Raw genomic sequence first — 18,287 nt, 5'->3', positions numbered from 1 at the left:
GAGTGTTCTGTCTTCCTCTTCACCACCCATCCCACACACAGGTCAAGGGGTGATCCTAGGGCTTCCAGCAAGTAACTCTACAGGACAAAAAAAGGCTGCAGCTTCCTTTTAAATGCAGTCCTTCCAGAAAGCAGGGATAGGCTGGGCAACCTTTCAAAGTCCCCTTGGCATATGGACAGGCTCTACTGCTGTCTCATCCTCATTGCCACTGACAGGCCTGGGACCAAAGCCTGACAAGAACAGAAAAAAGCTCCCGGCTCCAGTCCACTCCCCAAACCTCATGTGAGGCAGAGAAATGTGGTTTTGTGTCTTTTCGGGCCATGTGAGTTCTTAGATATAAGAATCAGACTGATGACTTCTTCCCAACCCCTGTCCCCCAAAAAGGAAAGCGAAGAAAAAAAGTACAGTTTAAAACGGGGAAGTTTTCATGAAGTTTTAAGGAGATGTTTGTATAAAATTATAAAGAAAGATTTAGATTTTCTCCACCAAAATCAAAATAAGCTTATTTATATTACAACATAAATATTGGCCACACTAAAATATGCTGCATACTAAAGCGCTTATATAGTGCATAATAGCATTTAATACTACTCGACATTTAGGACTTCAGTAATTTTGCTGTTTAATGATTTGGAAAGAAGCTACCAGGAATCAGGAGTCCCAGCTGTGTCATAAATTAGTTGTTTAGCCTTGGGCAAGTCACCTAACCTTTCTGGGCCTTAATTTCCTCATGTGCAAATGGAAGGAATTGAACCAGAATGGTCTCTAATACCCTTTTTAGCAAAAACAGAAACAAAAATATCCATTCTGTGAATATAGAGAATCAAAATAATCAACAATGCAAAAGGATATATCAAAACCAATTCACTCTCCCCATCCCTGGAAATGCTCAATCTATTAGAGAAATGATAAGATTCCTGCTTTAGTAAAAAAGATTGAACCAAATGGCCTCTCCTATTTCTTCCAATTGTAAGACTCTCTCAATTTACGGGTTACTTTTGGAGATTATAAAACAATTACAGTGGGGTGCCTGGGTGGCTCAGTGGATTAAAGCCTCTGCCTTCGGCTCAGGTCATGATCCCAGGGTCCTGGGATCAAGCCCCGCATTGGGCTCTCTGCTCAGCAGGGAGCCTGCTTCCGCCTCTCTGCCTGCCTCTCTGCCTACTTGTGACCTCTGTCAAATAAATAAATAAAACCTTTAAACAAAATTAAAACAATTACAGAACAAGATTAATTTAATAGTAAAGGGAAGGAGGGGAACACCATCTTCTAGGTACAGTAAATGTTTGCTGTTACATTAACAGAGCAATGACAGGTAGAGCAAGTCACTGTGCAGTTCACAGGGACTGTTTGTCTTGGGCCAGGTTGCTAGGTGGTGTAAATAACTCGGCAAACACAACACCCAGCAATGAAAAGTTCTAAATGCCTTCAGTCGCTCCAAAGTGAGCATATAGGATTTCATCACATAAAGCCTTCTGACTGCCAGTCTGAAAAACTGAGGAATGAAGAAAAAGATCACAATTGGCTCTCATTTGTTTAGGGGCACACACACACTCCCTGCAGTGTGCCCCATCGGCCTATGTTCTCAGGGAGTTACATCAAAAGAATGGCAAAAAATAAGCAATAAACACTGCGTTATCTTACATTTATATATGCAGTTCAGTTTCCAAGGTAATTCCATATATATGGATTTTCTTTGAGCCCCAGAGAAGCCATGTGAGGTAAACGGAGCAGGTTATCATTGACTCTTCTCCGAGGAAAACTGAGGCTTACCAAGGTTTATTTAGTAACAGTCCCCTTTCCCAATAGTGGGAAATGGACCCAATCATTATATCACTTTCAAACTCCCTGAAATGCTTCTGTCACAAGAGGTCTGGCAGGATATATCTGCCTGTTTATGATTTCAGAATATGTGCATATTTCAGGAAATGGCAGAGGAACAGAATACTGTTATGGAATTTCAGGAAATGATTTTTAAGAAGGAAACAAACAACAATCCTGAATTGTACCGGTATTTTAATTTTTTAATTTTTACTTTTTTAAAGATTTTATTTATTTATTTGAGAGAGAGAGGGACAACAAGAGAGGAAACACAAGCAGGGGGAGTGGGAGACAGAGAAGCAAGCCTCCCGCTGATTAGGGAGCCCAATATGGGGCTCGAATCACATGACTCTGGGATAGTGACCTGAGCCTAAGGCAGACGCTTAACGACTGAGCCACCCAAATGGCCTGTAATGGTATTTTTTTTTTTTTAAGATTTTATTTACTTATTTGTCAAGAGAGAGAACAAGCAGGGGGAGCGTCAGGCAGAGAGAGGGAGAAGCAGGCTCCCCACCAAGCAAGGAGCCTGATGTGGGACTTGATCCTAGGACCCTGGGATCATGACCTGAGCTGAAGTCAGACGCTTAACTGACTGAGCCACCCAGGTGTCCCCTGTAATGGTATTTTTAAAGCAGAATTAAAAATAGATGTTAAGGGGAGCCTGGGTGGCTCAGTTGGTTAAGTGTCTGCGTTTGGCTCAGGTCATGCTCAGGTTCTGGGATTGAGCCTGGGCCACTGAGCCGGGAGCCTGCTTCTCCCTCTCCCTCTGCCAGTCCCCCAGCTCTCTCTCTCTCAAATAATCAAAAATCTTAAAAAGAAAGAAAGGAAGGAAGAAAGAAAGAAATAGATGTTAAAATAGAAATGCCTGTAGAATCTGTGAAATAAAGGGGACCAAAATGCTATAACTAACCAAACGCAATTTAAGTTGTAACATAGCAGTGTGATTCTAGAAACATGTAATGGCAAAGGTTAGTATACTGGGAAGAAAGAAAAGCCAAGGATTTGAAATAGGTGATAAACATAACAAGAAACAAATACCTTTCTACAGAAATTATATTTTAAGAAACTAAGTTTAGGTTAGGTAAGAATTAAGCAAAGGATTTAAGCCCTAAATATAGCCCATGTTAAAATAAAGGCAGATTTTAGTATAAAGTAAGCATCTAAAAGCTTTAAGCCTTAGAAGAAAAACATGCTAACATCTGTTAAGGCACCTATTACGCTTCAACTTTTTATAGACTTTATCTTATTTAACCTTTATACCTCCATGAAGGTCAATATTATCACCATTTTATAGACAGAAAACTGAGGCTCTGAAAGGTCAAATAACTTGTCCAAGGTCACAGTTAATGGATGGTTTGTTAAGTCTATTTGACTTCCAGAGGGGTTCTTTTAGAAGGTTACCTCTCCCTATAAAAGGCATATCTAAAATTTGCAATTATATTTGGTTACTGGAACCATAAGAAACCATTTTTCCTAAGAATTGGTAGGCTGAAAATTCCATGAGTTTGTAACTTAACTCACTCATCCTAGAGACAAGAGCGTTAGAGTCAGAAGAATTGTGTTTGAATCCTAGAATCCTTACATAAGCAGCTATATGATCTTGGGTAAGCCCTTGAATTCTTCAGGCCATATCCAGTATGTTAGTCTTTCATTCTATCTGTTTATGAAATATCATTACTGAATGTTATGGCAGACATCCCAGGGACAGAGATACACAAGACTCTCTCTGTCCTCAGAGTTTTTTTGCATTAAATCAACTTAGTTGAATCAAAATGACTTTCTACACTCTTAACACCATTCTTTTGACTTCTACTCCAAGCAAGCAGGTACAGAAGGGGAAGTGCCCAGAGAGACGTAAGATAAAGGAAGATTTCTAATATGGACACTACAGATCAGAGGACTACTGGGAATAATTCTTCAAACCTTGTAGCCAGGTAATTCCATCCTGCAACACCTTCTGGTTCTCCTTTGTTAGGGCCCAAGATGTAAGTAAGCATCTCCAATTTAGGGTCTCAACCCTGTATTTCTCTGTGTATCCTCTTCCGTGACCCCATTGCCCACTCTCTCTTCCTTCCGAAACTTTCCCATTGGGCCCTCCTGTTCCATTTTCAATTTCTTGGCTGCATGCTTCCTCAGCTTCCTTGAACGAATTAAATGGCACAGACGACTTTTCTCTTTTCCTCTCCACTTACCATTACCATGTCTAACTAATCACCAAAGTCCTGTAGATATGTTCGTGTCAGGGAAAATTGTCAAAGACTTTCAAAAGGGCAAAAAGAATACTGGGTATCCTTGCCTAGGGCACCACTCCCAGTTTATGGGAGACTTGCCTTGGTTTTGAGATATTTACAGCTTAAAATTGTAGCAAACGTCTAGTAATGCAACTGATTCTTGTCCGTAGAAATGTGAAGGAATTGAGTCTGGTGGAATGCAATGGATTATTAATGCTCTGTGGATACTGACTGGTTTTGCCCCTAGTCGCACATTCATTTTGGCACGCCATCATTCCTTACTGCCTACGTGTATGTGTGTTTTTGGGATCTTCCTTATAGGATCTTACTGGTTCCCTCATTAAATTAACGAGTTAAGTATGATATTTGACATACATTCATTTGATATGTGTATGAATCACTATTTCATCTGTTAAAAAAGTATCCTTCAACATTCTGAGTATCTCTTTAAATTTATGCACTTCTTTCCATCACAATAACCCTTTCTAGCACAGCTCATCTTCACCGTTGCCTAGATTATTTTAACAACCCCCTAATTGTAGCCTTATCTCCAGCCTCTCCATCCTATTCCATCCTCTCCATAGCCAGAGTGCTTTTTCTAGCATGTAATTCTGAACATACTACTTAACTTTGCAAAATCTCCTGCTCCTAGAATAAAGTCCAACCCTCTTGGCATGATTTGCTTCTGTAGCCTCATGTTTGATACAGCCCTGCAATCACATTTCAGTTCTTGGAATTCACTGCCCCCGCTCTCTTACTTCTGGGCACTTGTAGTCCCCCTGGCATACAATGCACATTCCGTACCATCCTCTTCCCACCCAGCTCTTGCTTGTTCTTTGGGGTTCATGTACCTGGATCACTCAAGAAAGTGAGATGCCCCACTTACGTCCTCCTCCAGCGGCCCATACTCACTGACCCCTTCACCCTCTCGCCCAACAGCATATATCTATTATTATGACTCTTTGACTAGCTCCCCTCCTAGACTGTAAGTTCTGTGAAGCCAATTGCCATGGCTAGATTGTTCAAGAACATTAGAGTTTCTACATCCCAATACCTAGCCCAGCATCAGCACATGGCGGTCATTCAAGAACGTATTCTGAAAGCTGTGTTCTCCGCAGGGTCCCAGGATAAGAGAAACTTTCTTATACAAATCCTTCTCACGATCTGTGACCCAGCGCCCCCTCCCACTACCAAAAAAGCATAGGCTATGCTCAAATAGAATGTGTGGACTTCAGTTTTAGGCTTTCATTTTATGGAGTCAGAGGGAAATATTCAACTCATCTGCTTTTTAAATTGTGAACAGTTTCATAAAATGGCCATTCCTAGTAGAGATGAAAGACGGTTTTGTTTGACTTTCTCTATGGCAGGGAAAAGGGAATGGGAGCAGAAAAAAGCATGCAGAAGGGAAGAGAAGGCGAGAATAATGGGACATGACCACAGCACACATGCTCAGCCCTTTGTGGTACCCTCACTAGGTTCTATAAGGGCCCTCATTGTATCTATGGGGGGAAACTCAGAGGTGTTCAGTAAGGCATTGATAGCTAATAGATGGGACTGTCACGACTCAACTCTCTGACTTCGGAAGCCAAGCTATTAATCACGTTGAAAAGTGAGAGAAGTTAGAAGAACTATGTTTAGGCAAGAAAAATTATTGCCAAAGCTTGGTTTCAGTAGTACGTACCAAGTACTTGTTTTACCTTTGCTGGGGGGTTTGCAATTCGATTTCTCTTCGATATTCACATGTAACGTGGAACAATTTTGATATTTAACACAGAGAGCATACTCTCTTATACTGATGTTAGTAAGGTCTTTCCTAAGAAGGTCAATTTCTTAACCAGTGGTCCCTTTTCATATCTTATCATTCTGAAAGAACTAGTAAGACACATATTTTATAGCGTAACATTATAAAAGCAAATTAACGGTATTATAAAAACTTGAGAAATAGAGAAAAAAAATAATTCCACCACCCTAACTCAAAAAGGCTTGGCATACTTGCTTCAATTTTTTACTTGAAAAAGATCTTAAACATAACTCTGTGCTACTCTTGAAACTTTGACTCCCATTTCTTTTCTCTTCCCAAAACATCATACACATTTTTCATCTGATTGCACAGATTACATCACCCTCATTTTAAAATGGAAGCATATAGTCTATTAATTGGCTATTAACTATAGTTGACACTCTGGTTGTCTTGTTCCATAAAGTCACTGCAAACAGTGGATTGGATTAGTGGATGCTGAACCACACAGCTCCTTGGAGAAATACACGGGTAGGTTTCTGGTCACAACATTTTCATCAGCTGATCAATACATAACCTTGTTTTATGTGGGTTTCTATTTGAAGACACCTTACCTGATGTATTGTTGATTCATTAATGCTGAATTCATGGTCACCAGCACAGTAACTCATGCCTCAACGAAGCACATTTTCTCTGTAAGGCACATCACAGCCTTCTTGCACCAGGAATACTAGGCAATACTTCAGCACTATGCTTGGGGCTATTTTATTTTATTTTTTAAAGGTTTTATTTACTTATTTGACAGAGAGAGAGAGAGAGAGAGAGAGAGAGGGAGAGCACACAAGCAGGGGGAGCAGCAGAGGAAGAGAGAGAAACAGGACTCAACCCCAGGATCCCAGGATCATGACCTGAGTCGAAGGCAGACGTTTACCCGACTGAGCCACCCCAGCACACCCCATGAAACTGACTTTGAGAAGGCACTTGTTCACAGTGTGAACGTTGAAACATGAAGGGAGAGAGTGTCACCTTGCTCCATCTGAACCAGGAGTATGTATTTCCGGCAACTCAAATTTTTCTCTGTTCTGCGTATGTCTGTCTCTAAATGACTGTGAAAGCAGCACAGGTATTGATTTGGGGGGTGAGAAATAAATTTTAGTGAGTAGGTGAATTAACAAATACACAATCTGCAAATAGCGAGTATCGACTATATTTTTCTATTTTTCCATTAAAATAATTCTGTGATTAAATCTTTAGGCCTAAAACTTCCTCCTCTTTTAGGAGCATTTCCTTGGGAAAATTTCAGTTTTGGCAAAGCCCACTTAATGCAGTTCTTGCAATGGCTCATGTTGAGATTCTTCAGATCGCCACTACTTACAAAGTGTGGTCCAAGGACTAGGGACATCAGCATCACCTGGGCACACATTAGAAATGCCGACGAAAATCACCCAAGACTAAGTGAGTCAGAATCTGTTTTTTTTTTTTTTTTTTAAGATTTTATTTATTTGACAGAAAGAGAGATCACAAGTAGGCAGAGAGGCAAGCAGAGAGAGAGGGGGAAGCAGACTCCCTGTGGAGCAGAGAGCCCGATGCGGGACTTGATCCCAGAACCCTGAGATCATGACCTGAGCTGAAGGCAGAGGCTTAACCCACTGAGCCACCAGGTGCCCCCAGAATCTGGTTTTTAACAAAATTCCAGGTGATTCCCATGCACATGAGGACTGTGACAAGCTCTATTATGAACCAAGGATTCTCACACTTCACTTTGCATCAGCATCGCCTAGCCAGCTTGTTAAGACACAGCTGCCTGGGCACCCCATCCCCAGTATTTCTGATTCAGAACATCTGGGGACTGGCCTGAGAATCTACATTTCTAACAAGTTCCCAGGTGACGATGATGGTCTGGTCTAGGACCACACTTTGAGAACCACCCTGTAAGCTGCTTCCAGGGTAGGTCTCTTCCCAGATTTAAGCTTGCAGTTTTTAAACTGGTAATACATCTTTTTTTGCTGGGAGCGGGAGAAGGGAGGAAAATAATCGATGCATAGTTCATCAAAAGAAATCCACACCAGGTTTTGTGGAGGCGAGTTAGCTAGCCAGGATGGTTAGACCTAGTCACGGCTGGTAGGGAGAGGCCAATATGGCTGGGTCAACTTCTCAGTTGAAATAAAGGGGAAAAAATTGTTGTTGTTTCCTCTTGTAATTTAGGCACACTTTCTACAAAAGCTAACATTAAAGTACCTGAAAAAAAAATATCTTACTGAGTAGTTTTTCACAAACTATATTTTAGGAATTACATACAAAATAGGATGATCTGAAAAATTCACTTGGTAAAAAGTGTCAAAGAATTTTTTTTTTTTTAACTTTTTCAGTTTCCTGTGATAATACACAGCTGTGGAAGGACAGGTCCCCAAACCAGGCCCACAAGCTTAGTTTCTGGGTCTTTGGCAAATCCTTAACTGCAACCACCCAGGAATAATGCAGAAGAGATTTCTCTTGGACGATGGAAGCCCTGAGACTACAGTTTCCTCATCCTGAGCCTTCAGGTCAATCCCCAAACATAACTGTTCTCCGGCATAAAGACATCTGTGGGTACAAGACATATGCATCTCAGGTAAATAACAATTACCGTTTCACATTACTCTTGAGCTTGGCGAAGCTTTTAATGAAATGTAGTCAGTCTCCTGGACTCCCTTGGAGTGACTCCTTCTTCCTTACCCTAGAGACCCTTTTGCTCTGCATTAATAATGAGTTTCTCAGGGTCATTCCTTTTCACCTTCCAGACTTGGTTCAAGGTTTTTAGAATCTGGGTGGCTGAGTGGTTCTTTGGTTTTTTAAAACCATGCCACAGCCTTTTAAATAGCAGGAAAAAGACGGACAGCCATTTGTAAGACCATCTGGGGCAAAAGCTATTGACTCTAACAAAAGCCAGTATCAGAGGTGTTAAGATTCAGTTAAAGGAAGCCCTTATCATGTAGATAACCTTGGGATCAAAGGAGAGCCGGTGATGGGAAGTGAGTTCTGTTTCAGAGCGTGCTGATCTTTTCTCCAAACAGGGGTTCTGCCCTAACAGAAAATACAAAGGATTATGTGATTGTTTCTCTTTCTCAAAGAATCAGCTCTGGTCTTCAGGTCTCTGAGACTACTTAAAGGTTAGATTCGAGCCTGGCTTTGATCATTAACATAAGCAGTATAAAGCAAATGTTCAGTTATTTTTGATTACACAAACAGATGGAAGGGGTTCTGTTCAAAAATGGCCAGAAACAGGAGGAGGAAGATGGGGGGTGGGTGGGGAGGAGAACCTGGCAAAGGAGTACAATTACAATTTCTTTTCACATTGGCTCTGAGCCCTGGCAGCTGTGATATCAGGTGGGTATTTCCCAGGAGTTTCTCTGCTTAGCAAAGATTTAAAATGAGTCTGTACTTTTCAGCCTAGAGAGTAGTGACTGAAAATATCCAAAGGTATGTTGCATCTGTTTCTTCTTAGGTGCATATGTATTTGAATTTGTTATGTGAGAGGAAATAATTGGTGCGTAATTAGTAAAATGCTTAATCCCGATTTAATCAAAAGATTATCTTCCCTGGAAAAAGCAGTCTCGGTTTTGTATTGTGGTGGGCTTGATCTCCCTAGTCTCAATTATCCATGGTTATCCGCGCCTGCCGATAGCCTAATGTGTCCCATTAGAAGCAGGCAGGACAGCTACCACAAATGTAGGCACAGCGCCTCAGGGGTAATAAGAAGCCTCGGTGGGCTTATTTTGCAAATTGAGCCCTCTTTAGTAATAGCAACTGTGACAGCCCTTTTTAGGACTCGAAATGAGTCTTTTTTTTTTTTTTTAAGTCTGGCTCCCGAATCCATTCTCTTTGATTTAAGATAGAAGCTGCTCTCCTCGCTGCCACCTGCCCATGGTAAACCATCAGTCCAACCACAGGCTCCCTGGGCTCTGCCTCCCCGCATCACCCCCCTTCTTTATTCTCCTCCCTGCACCCCCACCCCCTTCTTTTTTCTATCACCTTTCTCCAGTCCTTTATTTCCGAAGCCCTTCACCATCAATCAACTCATTTTTCTACTTCTCTGGCCTTTTTGGGATCCAGAGTTTCACTAAAATGTCCTCCTAGTACTGCTGAATTCAACTATTACCTTAGCCCAGGAATTGGTACAAATTAGCGGATTGAAGACAATTACCATTTGTCAGTGGGAAGTCCTACATTTTCCCCCCTAATTTTTAAAACAACTAAAACTGCACAGTTACTAACCTTCTCTGTAATACATGAGTGCATTTTGCAAGATGGTTTTACCACACGGCTCCACATACAAGGTATTGTTACTAAATGGAAGCCACTATTTGAAATTATTATAGCTGTTAGGACTAGACATGAGACTGCTCTCCTTGACTATTATACAGATAAAAAAGAATATAAGAAAAATTCTAGACTGATGAAATGAACCTAAGATGGAAAGGATGTTTTCTGTTTTGTAATTTTTACAATTTATCTTTTTCCTTGACTAAAATCTGCAAACTCAAGACACCAATACATCAACCAACTTGTTATTTGGAGAAGTCTGGGAAGAATAATTCTCAAAACCTAGCAACTCTCATACAAAATAACAAAATCTTATTTTTTCACAAAAATCTTATTTTTTTTCAAAGACTGGTTGTACCATTTATGAATTTAGTGGTTCTCATTTTCTTATTTACTATAGTCTTTCGCTCTTCATCATGCTTCAGCTGATTTAAAGAATGACTGGAGGTAGTGAGAGATGGACAAAATGAGCCAATATGATCAATTTGCAGGACTCAATCCTAAGACCCTGGAATCATGATCTGAGCCAAAGGCAGATGCTTAACTGAATGAGCCACCCAGGTGCCCTGAATTTTGCTTCTTAACAGCACTAACAGAAGTCAGATCAAAGAAAGGCTGTAACACACAACCAAACTAAGGTTATTAAATTATCTGTTGCCGTATTTCCTATTAGCCCAGATCACCAGTCTAATGGAAGCTCTCTCTTGACCACAAAGAATAATGGCCAAGACAAGTGACCTTTATATGGGCATGCCCAAAGGTGGCAAGGTCAGATCTCATTAGGATTCTATTTCCTGCTTATGATGAAGTCCGTGGGCAGATCCCAAAGTGACTTAACCTTTCTGTGTCTCACCCATCTGAAACACTTAAGACATTTGCCCCTCCTCCTCAGCTGTAGCAATATCCCATGGGGGCTAAACTGGTAGAAAAGTACTATGAAAGAACCGGAGTAAAGGCAGATTTTAACCAGATTCTCTTATGAGTCGTCACTCATCTGCTCCATGTTGGTAATAATAAGATTCCAAGAATGGTTACAATGTTAGAGAAAGGACATCTGAGATCACTAAAAAAATGTCTTCATCTCATATTTTGAAATGAAAGCTGATGACAAATTTTAAAAAGCCAAGAGAATCGTCTTGCCGCGGATGACCTGATACTGCTACACAGGTACTTACTGCCTTAATCCAAAGCCTTTTCCATTGTGTCTTTGTGCCTTATAAGGCAGGCAAACAGAAAGCACATTGATTTTATCCATTTTAATATAAGAAATCCTTAGGTTAATGAAAGAAGGTAGGTATATGGTTGCAAAGAAGAACCTCATTATTAAAAACTCTACAGGCGGGGCGCCTGGGTGGTTCAGTGGGTTAAGCCGCTGCCTTCCGCTCGGGTCGTGATCTCAGGGTTCTGGGATCGAGCCCCACATCCGGCTCTCTGCTCGGTGGGGAGCCTGCTTCCCTCTCTCTCTCTGCCTGCCTCTGTCTACTGTGATCTCTCTCTGTCAAGTGAATAAATAAAATCTTAAAAAAAAAAAAAAAACTCTACAGGCAAGGGCTCAATTCATCATCTGTTCAAGGTGGTGCACGGGAACCTTCTGCTAAAGTGTAATAAGCAAAAGCTATTTAAGCCACCACTGGTGGTTCTTCCCCTGATTCATCTGACAACTAGAACACACCCTCCTCATTGACTATCACTCAACAAGCAGTAATTCTCAGTGTGATGTTATGAAAGGATATCCCCTCAGCCCTCACACCGCCCCCACCCCCCACATCTACCCACATACTCAGATGGATTGATCCTAACAGGGCAGCAAGCAAAATTTGGAAAAGTTTCCCAAGTACCACCTCTGCTCTGGCCTCTGCCCAGCAGAAAAATCACTAATCCCCCAAAAATGGTTCTCCTATAATAAACAAATGTAGACAAAAAAGCCAGACACAGGCTATAAAGTGATGAACAAACAGTGAATACTAAATATTCACTTTGAGTTTTAGTCTTAGAGCAGTTCTCTTTGTATACCCATTGTGCCTGACTTGGTCAACCACTTGGTTTGATAGTTCCTTAGTTTCTCTGAATCTCTCTGACTCTATATCCACACATAAAGCATACATACAAGTCCCTTTTAAAAATGTTAATGTATTTTAATTAAATTATTTTTTTAAGTAGGCTCCACATCCAGCACGGGGCTTGAACTCATGACCCTAAGACCAATAGTCGCATGCTCTACTGACTGAACCAGCCAGGTGCTCTGAAGAAGGCCCTTTCTGACTTTACCCCACTCCCAGCACACTTTATTCCTCTTCCACCTTTACTCTTCTCTTTAAAATTTATCACTGCCTAAACCCAATTTACTTTATTTGTCTTCCCAATAAAATAAGGCCCCAAGCGGGCAAGAATTTTTTTTTCACTGCTATGTAAATGTTCGATATTTGTTGATTAAAAGAATGCCAACATTTCGACACCTGTTAGTTCTATTTGATTTATTTTCTTTCCCATCACAGTCTCTCCACCATTCCTTTCAATTATTCTCTCAACCCTAGTATACTGCTCCTTTGTCCTCTTGTGATTTTTCCTGCTTGCTCTATCTACATAGAGCATAACCAGCATGGGCTCCATGATTAACTGTCACATGATAATCTTCATTTACACATAGCCTCTTATCTTCTACCACACCTGCTGTACCAACACTTAACCCTATATTACTCCCCACCATCCAACTTATCTTACTCCATTGTCCTTTCCAGAGCATTCCAAGAGAAGACCTTAGACCATTGCCAAACCTCAGACCCTTGCTAGACCAAATCAATAACAAGTGAAGGTAGATCTCAATGTTCAAAAGCCATGGTATACAAAAGAAAGAGAATGGGGTGGAGAATTAGACCTGGATTTCAGAATTGGGTATCATATGCACTACCCGGTGTCTTTGGCTGAGTCAGCAACATTTTGAGCCTCTTTTCTCATCATGGGGGTAGTAGTACCTACTTCACACCTCGAGGATTATATTTTAAATGAAATAACGTATGTGAAAGCTCCCAGATTTCTGGGCATGGAGAAGTTGCTTAATAAGTGTCAGCTCCTTCTCTTCCTTTAATGTATCTCACTAACCTCTTTAAATGACTCTTACTCAGCAAGAAAATCCATGCTCTCTGGTATGAATCTTAATTTTCCTCTTTTCTCTCCTTTCCATTTAGAATTCTGTGTCTTCTTGACTTTTCTTGATTCAGAAGTAGTGTCCCTCTTCTTTTTAAAACTAACCCTCTATCCATGCAAATAGTTTTCATCCTGGTTGTACATTAGAATCATCTGGGAGCTTTCAAAAAATGCAGATGTCTGGGCCCCACCACAGGCCAATTAAATATGACTCTCTGGAGGCAGGAGCATGGTATCAGTATTTTTTTAAGTTTCCTGGTAGGGTGCCAAGACAACTCAATGGGAGAGAGAACAGTCTTTTCAACTAATATTGCTGGAACTGGATATCCTCATTCAAAAGAATGCAGTTGAACACTTCCTTATACCATGCACAAAAATTAACTCAAAATGGATCACAGACATGAATGTAAGAGCTAAAACTGTAAAGCCCTTTAAAAAACAGGGATAGATCTTCATAACTTTGGGTTAGGCAAAGTCTTCTTGGATAGGACACTAAGAGCACAACAACAAAAGTGAAGAAACTGAATTTCATCAACATTTTTAAAAAGGGGCACAGCAAACAATATCACCAAGAAAGTAAAAAGACAGCTCATAGAATGAAAGAAAATATTTGCAAACCATATATCTGATAAAGAACATATCAAAGACTCTCAAACTCAATAGCAAAAAGAGAAATAACTAACTTTTTCAATGGGCAAAGGATCTGTATAGACATTTCTCCAAAGAAGAAATACAGAGAGCCAATAAGCACATAACAAGATGCTCAACATCATTAACCACTAGGGGAATGTATACGAAAACCACAAGGAGATAGCACTTCAAACTCACTAAGATCACTCTTGTCAAAATTAGAGATACAATGAAGTGTTGCCAAGGTTGTAGAGGTTGAAAGCCTTATATGAGGCTTATACTGGTGGGAATGTAAGATGGTGCAGCTGCTTTGTAAAACAGTTTGGCAGTTCCTGAAAAATGTGAAACATATAGTTATCATAGGACCCAGCAATACCGCTGGTAGGTATATACTCAAGAGAAATGAAAACACGCGCTCACACAAAAACCTGTATGCAAATGTTCACAGCATTATTCAGAACATCCAAAAAGGAGAAACAACCCAAATGTCCATCAACTGATGGATGGGTCAGTTAAACACGGTATAATCTGTACAATGGAATATTATTCCACAAAAAAAGGAATGAAGCCCTGATACATGCTATAATATGAAGAACTCTGAAAACCTTATCCAAGTGAAAGAAGCTAGTCATGAAAGCCTGTATGTTACACGATTTCATTAATATGAAATGATCAGAATAGGCAAATCTCTGTATAAAGAAAAGAGATTAGTGGTTGCCTAGGGCTGGGGAGCTGAGGGGAAATGAGGAGTGACTGCCAATGTGTATTGGTTTCTTTTTCTTTTTTTTTTCTTACCGTGATGAAAATATCTTAAAATTGATTGCACTGATGGTAGAACAACTCTATGAACATACTAAAAACCACTGAACAAAGAGACAGAAAATTCCCCAGGTAATTCCAATCTTGATCACCCTATATGTGTATGGTATCTCACCTTCTAGATTCCTTAGGAGGAAATATGGCATCTTCTAAATCTTTCTCTCCTCCTCTATTCTTAAGGAATAACCAACCGACACAGAGCAGGAGGGTATTATCTCTTAAATGACTCTTTTGTTTTTTTTTAAAGTAAAGGAGTGTTCTTGGGAAATGCTTTTTATTTTAGTCAAAATTATAAGGGTCAGACTGCCACCTGGCAGCACTGGTCATCTTGGCCATCTTGACTCACTTGAGCTCCGCAAGCAATTAATTCAGTTGTAGCCCAGCGAGAGAGGGTAGGTAGACATCACAAACCAAACTGACCGGTTCTACTTCAGTCCAAAGTACTGTTGTTCCGGCCTCTACCCGTGGATATGGCCTCTGGCCCTTTAGGAACCATGCTTTTGACAGTTCCCCAGGAGAGGGCTCTGGTTTGACTGACTTTGTTTACTAAATAAATTAATTCCTACTTCTGGAGTAGCTTCAGTTTTGAAACAGAAAGGCATCTATTGACAGTCACTGATACACAGGATTTTATTGTTTGATATTAAACAATTAAGAGTTATTGTGTTTTTTTTTCCCTACAAGTACACTATACAGGAAAATAAATATAATCTAGAATACAGCCACTAGGAGTGGAGAGAGAGGGCGATTCTGTATCTACTCTGTGCCTTAAAGGAATAGTTTTACTTTAATAAAATGCAAAGTACGGACTATATTTCTTTCATGGAAATAAAGCCCTCTTGCCAAAATGTATAGAAAAGACAGCGTTTGATGAACATTTCTTGAGCTTAATTATATAAACACATTTTTTTAAAAAGAAAAAAATCTAAGAATTCAGTCTTTTGATCCAGCAATGATCTGGACTTCAGTAATTTGGAGTAACTTTGCAATTGCTACTTTCAACAAAGTCTGAAGGTACACAGAAGAACAATGAAATAAGTCTAGATGCTTACAAATACAGGGAAATTGTGTCATTTGCTCAACCCAGCCTATAAAAAAAATTGCACAATATGAAACCATAGTTATCTGAGTAGAGGACAAAGATCTGATTTAGAATGAGGCATAAGTTCTCCCTTCTTTGTGAGTTCAGATGCACTCAGAAAAACAAAATGAATAAGGGCAATGCCAAGATGAGAAACAAAAGAAAACTCCAAATTCTCAGGTAATTCTGAATGAGTTTACAGTGGGAAGAGTCACTAATGATCTTCAAAACAGGTCATGAGAGTTCCAGTTCAGAAGCCCTATTTCATGAGAAAAGATGAAAATAGGAAAAATCTCAAAACTAAGTATTGGTTATACAAAGTAAACATGAGAATGCTGGATGATAAGAAATTAACATTTTGCTTCCCCTCTCACTGGAGACAACAAGCAGGTAGATGCTGCCAACTAGAATATAATTTGCTCCAAGTGAGGGAGGTGGAAAATGCTATTAGATTATCTGGGTTGAGGAGCTGCCCTGGGGCAGGACATGTCACAGAGTCCCATCCCTCTTCTTTACCATCCCAACTTTCACCAGAATATAATCCAGAATCTTGGAAAATAAATTCGCTCACAAATACTTTCTGTTAAACCTCCAAGCAAAAGTATCAAACCAACTTAATACTTGGAACATATCAGAACTTTCCCATGTTTGCCAAGCACAGCAGAATAAACTATTTTCAGCTGGGAGTTCATCTTCAGAAAACACTCATGTGCATTTCAATGCAATATAATTATGGAATGTATTACGAAACCACTTCTTAATTTTCATTCGCGGATATTTTGCAGATCAGAATTTAAGGATCATTCCCCTTTTGCCTCTGGTGCAAGCTTTTAAGTTTTAAAAATATAAATAAAATGCACAGAGTGACAGAAAGAGCCCTAAAGATGTATAAATACACCCCTGTGAGTCCCATAATAAAAGATTTGGAGGGGAAAAAAATGGTCGGACAAGTATTTATCTTCCCCAAATTGCAAGCTCGAGACCCTGACTGGTACACAATTACGAAACAAAGGGGAGGTGAAGGGTGACACACAACAGAAAGGCCGGCAGAAAGGAAGACCAGAGCTCGGCAGGCTAGAACCTGCTCGGTCTCGCTGACCCAGCTTCCCCCGGCACCTTTCTGGTACCAGCTGGGGGCTTTGCCTCTCACGCGACCCGCATCCTCTTCTCCGAGAAATGAATCTCACTTTAAGGAAAGCCAAGCCCGCGTCCAGAGGTAACGTGCAGAACCCTAAATGAAAAATGTCCACGTCTAGCAAGCAAGCAGACCAGCAAAGGGAAAACCAGCTGTCAGTTTGGAAGGCTCGGAGCTCTAACTGGGTTTCAGATTACTCTTTGCCCCTGTCTTCCGCTCTGTCTTTCTCACCCAGTCTCCCTCAATAATATCAGCTTTCTAATCAACTCAAATCTCAAATACCTTCTCCATCTGTCCTTGTGCTAGAAATGCTGATGAAACAAAAAAAAAAAAAAAAAAAAGAGTGTGATACTCACAACAATGAAGAATTCCTACACATGCCGTTCCATTTTCTTGCTTTAAAAAGGTGGAAGGTTAATTTAAAAAGCCTTGCAGAATCAGAAAAATAAGGGGGAGGGGGATTCCACCCACACAATCCTCCAGCCCACCGCAAAGAAGCCCAGAGGCTTGCTGACGTCACAGATTCATGAATGGATGTAAATTGGGCTGGTTTAGGATTCCGCACAGACTTCTCTGTGGTGTGTGCCATGAAAAAGAAGGGGAGGGTCCAGAGCAGACCTGACCAATAGGCTTCAGGCACTCATGGCCTGCCTTCTTTTAGGAGGAATCTGGTCACAGAATAAACAGAGCCCGCCAATCAGGCATCTGCCGCTGCCTTAAGACAGACTGTCAGCTTGAGGGGGTGCGGGGAGGGAGGGAGGGGTGTGTGTGTGTGTGTGTGTGTGTGTGTGTGTGTGTGTGTGTGTGAGTGATAGTCGTGAAAACGCTGTATTGCTATTGAATAAGAAAATCAAAATACGGGGTTATGGACGTTGGGGAGGGTATGTGCTATGGTGAGTGCTGTGAAGTGTGTAAACCTGGCGATTCACAGACCTGTACCCCTGGGGATAAAAATATATTATATGTTTATAAAAAATAAAATTTAAAAAAAAAAGAAAATCAAAATAGAATTTCGGTGGAATCAGGGCTACCAAAAATGCATATAGAAGAATCACTCTTTTATTCATTAGAGCTGTTTTCTTTACTCCTTTCTTGCTGTTCAGCAACGTCCCTGCTCTGATGTGATAAAAAACAAATCAAAGTCAGGGAAAGAGTTCCTAAAACTAGTGATGAGTAAGAAATGTACGCCCTGCTCACCAAGCCTTGTAAAAGAAAAACAGTAGGGAAATATTAATGGGAATAGTGGTTAAGGAATATATATATGTATATATATATATATATATATATATATATATATATTACATAAATGTAATTTTTTTTTAGAATAATGTCATTTGCTCACCTTTGTGATGCATCAAAGTGGGTGTGGAAGAGCAATGCTGCATT

General features: G+C 40.3%; 1 protein-coding gene across 6 annotated transcripts in view; it reads right to left on the bottom strand.

Moving 5' to 3' along the window:
• MAP3K13 (mitogen-activated protein kinase kinase kinase 13) overlaps positions 1-18,287 on the bottom strand; it is a 161,725-nt gene that overhangs the window by 73,532 nt on the left and 69,906 nt on the right. For 2 of the 6 annotated variants that reach the window (XM_032875561.1, XM_032875558.1), the window contains exon 1: positions 17,258-17,563. The exons of the other annotated variants lie outside the window; for them this stretch is intronic. The gene's annotated coding sequence lies outside the window, so the exon portion shown is untranslated. Of the gene's footprint in view, positions 1-17,257; positions 17,564-18,287 lie in introns of those variants that run through there. 6 annotated transcript variants of the gene reach the window in all.

This window comes from Lontra canadensis, unplaced genomic scaffold (assembly GCF_010015895.1).
Source record: "Lontra canadensis isolate GAN:19392208 unplaced genomic scaffold, GSC_riverotter_1.0 scaffold56, whole genome shotgun sequence".
Lineage (NCBI taxonomy): Eukaryota > Metazoa > Chordata > Mammalia > Carnivora > Mustelidae > Lontra > Lontra canadensis.
Note: the sequence above shows the minus strand (reverse complement) of the source record. Positions and strands in the feature narration are given on the sequence as shown.